This window comes from Otolemur garnettii, unplaced genomic scaffold, assembly GCF_000181295.1.
Source record: "Otolemur garnettii isolate 467f Iridium unplaced genomic scaffold, OtoGar3 scaffold00061, whole genome shotgun sequence".
Classification (NCBI taxonomy): domain Eukaryota; kingdom Metazoa; phylum Chordata; class Mammalia; order Primates; family Galagidae; genus Otolemur; species Otolemur garnettii.
Window position 1 is genome coordinate 11,076,469 of NW_003852456.1, and position 8,152 is coordinate 11,084,620.

Below are 8,152 nucleotides of genomic sequence, written 5' to 3' on the forward strand. Positions count from 1 at the left end.
GCCACAACGCCCGGCTATTTTTTGGTTGCAGCTGTCATTGTTGTTTGGCGGGTCCAGGCTGGGGCTGGGGATTCGAACCCACCACCTCAGGTGTATGTGGCTGGCGCCTTAGCCGGTTGAGCTATAGGCGCCGAGCCAAGACTCCCAAGTCTTAAATGTTCTTTTGGACCTAGAAAAATAACCATAGAGCCTTAAGTAATAAAAAATTATTTATAAAACCTTTACAGCGTTTCTAGAAAAACAGAACATTACCATTAATAGCTTCCTTTTTTTTTTTTTTGAGACAGCATCTCACTGTGTTGCCCTCAATAGAGTGCCAGGGTGTCACAGCTCACAGCAATCTCAAACTCTTAGGCTTAAGCAATTCTCTTGCCTCAGCCTCTTAAGAAGCTGGGACTACAGGTGCCTGCCACAATGCCTAGCTATTTTTTGTTGTTGTTGTTGTAGTTGTCATTGTTGTTTAGCAGGCCTGGGTCAGGTTCAAACTCGCCAGCCCTGGTGTACGTGGCCGGTGCTCTAATCACTGAGCTACAGGTGCCAAGCCAGTAATAGCTACCTTTTTAACAGATTTGACATATAAACTTCCTAACTTAAAGACCATTTTGAAAAAGGCAGAGTTCTGACAGCCTCTTGAATGCCTGTTCTTGGTACCTGGTATAAGGACTGGTCAAAACTAAGGAGACTTGAGGAAAGTGAAGAGCAGAGCAAAAAAGTACAGATACAGACTTGAAGGAACATAATTCAATGGTTCAAATAATTCAAAGATAGCCTAACATAGAATCTTCTGAGGAAAACTCAGATCTATGTAAAATCAACATAACTAATCTGTACTACAATGATTTGATTTTATAGGATTATTTTTCTTTCTTCAGATTCACTGATTCATCTTCTAATGCATTTATGGAAGACAGTAGAGATACTCAATGTCTAAAAGGACCTATTATAGATTTGAGTGGCTTAATTCTATCAAAAAGTAGGTAAAGTTATGAGTAGTCTTCCATTTTGGTAATATAAAAATGCAAAAACTATTGTATGTAGAGGGATGTTTGAGCAATTACATTAAGCATCACAAGACTGGGAAAACAGGCATCACATGTACTCAATATCAATTTGAAACTAGGAGATTAATAACCACAGACCCACAGGAAAGGAAAACTCAATTAAATGTAAGAAGAAGGGAGAAGGGTGGGACTCAGTAGGTTCACACCCAGTGGATACAATGCCTGAATATGTTGGCACACTCTCTGGGTGCAGGACACAGCTACAAATCCAACGTTAATCCCTCCTGTGTAAATAATATAACCTAATGGTTTATACTCTCATATTGACTGGAAAATTTTTAAGTTTATTACAGTAGTTAAGACCATGAGTTTTTATTTTAAAAACACTATTTTCCATGGTTTCCATAATTGTACATTACTTTTACAACCAAAAAAAATGATTGAACTTAAAAGTGCCAATTTCTCATTCTTTCTTTTTCTCTAGCATTTTGATTAGTCTAAACTGTAATATACTACAGCCATTGAGAGCAAGAGCTCTGAAATCACACTGCCAGGCTTCAGTCTTTGTTCTGAAACTTAATGTTGTGGGACCCTGGGCACGTTAATTACATCCTCTGTGGCTCAATTCTCCATGTGTAAAATGGGAATAGTGAAAGTACCTACTTCATTGAGTTGGTGTGAAAAATTGAGATAATCCACAAAAATCACTTAGAAAAAAGCCTAAACTATGTACAATGCATTCAATAAATATTAACACTACATCATATTATATGCATTGGATACCTCTGTTCAAATCTGACTGCAAACTAAGCTTGAAGTTCTACAAAGCAGAGTTAGTTGCCAAACACCACAGGGCACTGCTTTGATATGTGACCTACCACAGAGATCAAATCTGGCTACCTGAGCAGTCTAAAATTATTGCCAACGTGTCACAATAGGATACAGAAAGCCTAACACCAACATAACCTGGAAAATAACCAATTTACTAACATTAAACACAGAACCTCAGCAAATATGTTCTCCTAAACCATATATATCCAAAACCAGGCTAAATATTTACATTCCTAATGAGTCCTGTTTAATTAGTAACACGTGCTAAAGCACAATTTCCAAGTAAAGATGTAGATACTATACGTTCTTATCGACCTCTTAAACAAAATACGTAATTCAAGCAAAGAATCAAAAGTCTTTAAAGTGGGGGTGAGGAGTAAGGGATAGGAAGGGCACATAGTCTGTGATAGACTGTGGCAACAGGTCATATAAGCTAATTAATTCCATTTGAGAAACTACTTGTGGGTCATACACACGGTTTTTAAGCCATACTATACAACAAAATAGTAAACAGCACCTCTTATGATGAAAAGTCAACAATATGTACATAAGCATTTTAACTCCTATACGGACTCTTGAACTAAACGAAATTACTAATTTGTAGTAATTCATAAAGGCATGTAGAAATTGACATACCGACCTCAATTTGGGAAATATTAAAAAATTATACAAGCCACAGTGATGCTGCAGGAAATGAATTGCATGACTCAAAGTCTACGTTTATAGAACTGAACTTTTGAACTATACATTTAAAAAGGTATGGCCACTGATGATTCAATTCTTACAAACAGGAATTCTTTTCCAAAGAAAATAGAACTGTGGGCTTCTATTATGTATAATGTATCTCCCATCTGCTCCACAGTTTTCTAATACCACATAAATAAAGCACACCACATGCCAAGTTCACTGCTGAGATTCCATGGTAGTTGTGACCCCACACGCTTCAGATCAAAACACAAATATTTTACATGCACAGAAGTGTTTTATGTACACATGTATATTTAAAGATAGAAAAACTAAATGTTATTTTTTAAATTTGAGCAAATTGAGAGAAAATAAAACCTCGTAAAGTTAAAAATTAGTCAAAACAATGTTTTCCTGGAACCCACTCTGATTTGTTACAAAGGTCCTTCTTTAAGGAATAGGTGAAAATGTAAAGCACATACACGAGACGGATTCGCTCCCGACTCAAGAGTCCCAGTCAACACCGTGCAGGAACACAAGGGATGAGACCAGCCACCCCCGCGGAACCCACCTGGCGGCCCAAAGGCATAGCACCCGCAGTGGCCGCTCCCACGCTGCCCCCCGGCCCCGCATCGGCTCCGACTCCGAGGCCCGGCCGCCTGGAGCTCCGCCCGCAGAGCCCAACACGGGGACCGCCGCCACTTAGGACACCAGGCTCTCTCAGCTGAAGACACCACGGAAATGTCGCCGGGCGGGACTTCCTTCGTCCTCCCTCCAACGCGGGCGCAGCATGAAGTCCCGCCGATCAGAGTGTCCTGGAGGAAACCGCCTCCACCCAAAATTAACAACACAGTCCCGCACTCTCCGCTTCCACAGGTTAGCACTGATCCTGCTCTGACCGCGGAGACAGCGCACCCAGCCACCCCCCTGCCACACGTTCCTCCCCGCTGCCCGGCAGGGACTCAGAAGAGAGGATGGTGCTCCGACCGCCAGGCCCGCGGAACGGGAAGAGGCGGCGGAGGCCGGAGCGCTGCCTGGCCGTCCCTGGCGCAGACGTGTGACGTCACCGCCTCAACCAGCGCGGCCACTCGGGGGTCTACCCCGTCGCTCGCCAGAGTACTCCGGACGCTTTTCCGAACCCGCCGTGGTGTGGGGGAGGGAGACCTACAGAAGGCCGACAAGAGTCGGGTCCCCGGGCCCATTAGGAGAAGGAGGAGGAGCTTCGCGAGCGGGGCGGGGCCCGAAAAAGAAGAGAAGCGGAGGCGGGCGGGGCGGGGCAGGGCCCGAGGAGAAAGAGGAGGGGCTACGTGGGAGGACGGCGCCAAGGCGGAGCTGGAGAGGCCGCGCAGGAGAGCCGAAGAGGAAGAGGCGGGACTGTGATAACTGGTCGGGGCCGGAGGAGGAAAGGGAGGAGAATGCACCGGCGGGACAAACGGAGGAAGAAGAGGCACCGCGTGGGCTGGGCTGGATACAAAGTGGAAGAGGCGGGGCTGAGCCACCTGGGCGGGGCTCGAGGAGGGAGCGTAGGTAGGTGGGGCGGAGCAAGGGAAGGAAGAGGCGGAGCTGGGCCGCCCGGTGCTGCTCGTTTGGGCCGGCCGCTGACGTCCAACAGGGACGGGCGGCGGCCACCAGGAGGTGCCCAACACAGATTTCGGCTGCTGTAGCGGAACCGGGGCACTAGGAGCGGCTGTGAGAGGCTGGGGAACACGGGCTCACAGTGGAATGCAGGAGCCGCGGCGTAGATCAGCCGGTTCCAAGAACCCAAATGGAGATAGGTCGCAACCACACACGCCGTGGGCACCGACGTCGGTGGTGTACTAATTACACTCCCCCCATAATCCGCGTGGAGCCACCACGCCCTTTTCAAATCAGTTCCTAGAGACGGTAGTGCACCATCTGAGTTTCCACGTGGAGTGTCGAGCTTGTTTCTGTCCAGCGAACTTTATTGCGCTCCTGACTGCGTCAGGGGGCTCGGCTCGCCCACCCCAAGTCCAGGGCAAAGGGTACGGATCAGCTTGGAGAGAAGGTGTGGCTGCAGCGCTCTCGGGCTAAGTCGAGTGTGATCACCGAGGGGGCAGCACTGAGATCCCTGAAGTCCAGATCGAGGGTGACCACTGGGGCAGCACGGAGACCCCAGCCGGCCGGGTCGAGCGTGACCACGGGGTGGGGGGGGTCAGCACTGAGCCCCCTGACGACCAAGTAGAGCGTGACCACCGGGGGCAGCACTGAGCCCCGCCACTCTCAGTGTTTCCCGCACTTTTGTTGCGGGGGTTAACTACAAAGCGCTGGATATTAAGCGCCCCTCGTGTGTTTCCTGCCTCTCTCGCCTCCTCTGATCGTATTTATCTGCACAAGTTCCACGGACTTTGATCCGTCTTGAAGGTCAGTAACATCTGTGCTCCATGCGTGAATGTTATCTGTCTTCTTTTCTTCCAGGGCATTGTGGAATGAAAAGGCTTAAACAGCATTGCCCTTCCGCCAGCTTGGTGCCTGTGGTGACGACGGGGTTGTCAAGTATCTAACTTCTTTAATTACTTTTATCAAGGTAGAATTTGTGGACTCCTTCTAATGTCCAAGCACAATTTTCTCTAACTTGGGACACTGTTGGGCAACTTTCTTAGATGCTTTTCAGAAAAATGTGGTGTGCAAGAACAAATCTGCTGGTACATTTTGTTTTCTGCAATATTATGCACTTATTCCTTTGTAGGAACATGTCTATTTTAAAATTAAAAATTGCTTTTAAAAAGTGGATCCCTAAGTAGTAAGCACAAAAGTTTAAATAAAAAGTCCTTTTCAATGCGTGTGGGAATAATTTATAAATGCTTTATTCCCAATTCATTTATATTAGTCTTTACTCCCTCTGCTCTTTAGTCTTCGCCTCTTCTCTGGTTTCTGGTCCCGGCCCTTCCTCCGCAAGCTCCTGCCACCCCCAGGTCCCCGCCGCGGTTTGGTCGGGCCACGTCCCTCCACCACCTCGCCCCGCCCCAGATCCAGTCCAGTCACGCCCTCTTCGATGCCTTGACCCTGTCCCTCTAGCCACGCCCTTTCCCCCCAACCCGGTCCGCTCCGCTCCCCCTTTTTTGCCTCCGCCACCGGTCTGTTTTAACCACGCCCTCTTTCCGTCCCTCTTGGTCCCCTCCTTCGCTGCCCGCCCCCTGTCAGGTCCGTTCCAGCCCCTCCCTGTCCCCGCCCCCGGCCCGTCGTAGCCACGCCCTCAACCCTGGCCCGTTCTGGCCACGCCTAGCGGCTCCCTCCCCGCCCCCTACGTGAGCGCTGGTTCCGCGGTACTGACGTCACATGACGGCGTCAGAGACGCGCCGACCTCTCATCCTAAGTCTGTGCTCTCCTCAGTTTAGGGCTTCGGTGTACCGAGCCTTATCGCTTGTGTCCCGGCAGCAATCGCTGACGCCGAGAGGCCAGAGGCTGCGGCAGGCGGGTAGCCCCGCAGTCCCAATGCTGCCGGCCCCTGCCCCCCCCCGCGGCCACTAGAGCGACCCCGTGGGGGTTGGCGGCTGTGACAGAGCACCCCCCGCCGGCCCCAGGGCTCGCACTCTGAGTCGCTGATTCCGTGGGTCGTGGGCGCGCCTGACTGGAGCTGCCGAGGCGAGACGGGCCAACCCCGAGTGTCAGCGTAGGCGGGGCCGGGTGTGGCCCGGCGAGGGGACCCTGGCGACGCGGACTCGGCGTCCCTCTTAGGGTATAGTTTCTAGCCGCAGGGCGGCGCCTCTGCCCTACCAGGTCCGGCGAGGCGGCGGCGGCGGCGGCGTCCGGACGGTCTCGCTGAGCTCCGGTGTCCCTGAGGTGAGCGCCCGGGGTTGAGGCGAGTCCTGTGTCCCTCAGGGGAGCGCCCCTGGGGAGCCATGACAGGCACAGTGTTGAAAATCGTCCTGCTTAGGAGACCGGGCCGACTCTCACCTTGAGAGGACTGTCAGGGAAAGAACCTTGTGCCTCGTTGAGATTTCAGTTCTCGCAAGGATTTGGACATGGCTGTATTTAAAAAGCTAGAGTGACAATAAGTAATAGAAATTTTATATGGCTAAGCAGTCATTTACGTTGCATGTACATTTTAATTAGTAGAAAATGAGTAGTAGTTACTAGGTTACCCTAGTTTCTACAAGTAAGGCATTAAAAGGTATGCATTTAATAAAAAATAAGCCTGTAGAAAAAAGAGTTATGATGAAATTAATTCTTTTTAAAACAGGGCTATTTTTTATTCTCTAATGGAAGATCTCTAAGAAGGAGAAATATTTTTATTGTCTTGGTGAGTTACATTGGAAATGTTTATGAGGGATTGAGGTGGCACTGGCATAAGCTAGCAAGGGCCTTTGCCTATGATGCAGCAGTATGGTCGAGGTCGAGAGAAGTGGTTTCTGGTTTAGATTTGTCTGCTATTAGAGGACCTACAGGTCTGTTTGATTTTTAAATTGCCCGTGTTTTAAGTAAAATGTAAGGAGTCTATTTTTTGGGAAAACAGGTTTTTATACAGTAAAAGTCACTGTCAGAAATTTAGTAAAGGTTATGGAAATTGGCCACTCGAATTCTTTTAGGTCATGTTAATAATACACGGACATTGTTTTCCAATTTTTACTCTGTCCTGCCTGCTAATATAAGTCATGAACACAATTCCTTTTCACAAATGTAAATTATTTACATGTGGTAGTTTAGAATTTTGAAAAATTCTAATAGAAATCCTATTTTGCTTTCTGCTTTTTTGAGTAATGAGAAATAGAGAAGGAACTTTCTTCTTAAAGTTCCTTTTTCAACAATTCAAAATGGTATTTATTGCTATGGAGGAATTGTATGTACAGATTGTAGCTTCAGACAGTGCTAAAGGACTTCTTGACAACCTGCCCATCAAATATCTGAAATAGCTGATGAGGGTATAATGCCTATCAGCATGTGTTCCAGATTGATGGTAATAGTGTTTTATGTATTCTGACATTTTTTAAAAGTAGTAGATAAAATTTTAACTTATTTGTGGCCTTAAAGAATTTTTTTTTCTGTTTTATGAGTCTCTTTCTGTTACTGGGGCTGGAGTGCAGTCATGCAACTTAAAACTCCAGGATTCAAACACACCCCTCCTGCCTCACCTTCTAGAATAGCTAGGACTGCAGGCATCTGCCACTACACTCAGCTTATTTTTCTATTTTTAGTATAGATGGGGTCTCCTTCCTCAGGCTGGTCTCAAACTCCTGAGCTCAAGCAATCCTCTTGCCTTGGCCTCCCAGAGTGCTGGGATTATAGATGTGAGCCCCCATGGCTGGCCTGTGACTTTTCTTCTTTAACTTACAGATGATGCTATAGTGATATAATAATGCTTCATTTCCTGTTTTCTTAGGTTTGCTAAAGACATTCCCATTTCCTGCAGAAATTTTGAAATGGAAAGTGGTTATGTTTTATGAGGTATAAAACAAAATTTCATAAGGCATGATTATTTATCACATCAGTTTACCAGAGGCCGTATTCTGACCTTACTCTTGCAGGCCTAGAATATGACATTTATGTTGGATCATTTTTTAGATGCAAAGTAAAATTAAGTTTAGTATTCATGGATGAAATGAAAACATAGGTTTATTAATTATACAATGAGAAATATAGTAAACTGTCACTGAAATTTTTTTTTTTTTTTTTTTTTT

General features: G+C 47.0%; 1 protein-coding gene across 3 annotated transcripts in view; it reads right to left on the reverse strand.

Annotated features, from left to right (window-relative positions):
- Positions 1-3,709, reverse strand: part of CLCN3 (chloride voltage-gated channel 3) — a 54,004-nt gene extending 50,295 nt beyond the window's left edge. For all 3 annotated transcript variants that reach the window (XM_023514875.1, XM_012806984.2, XM_023514874.1), the window contains exon 1: positions 3,088-3,709. The gene's annotated coding sequence lies outside the window, so the exon portion shown is untranslated. The remainder of the gene's footprint in view (positions 1-3,087) is intronic.
- Positions 3,710-8,152: the final 4,443 nt, after the last annotated feature.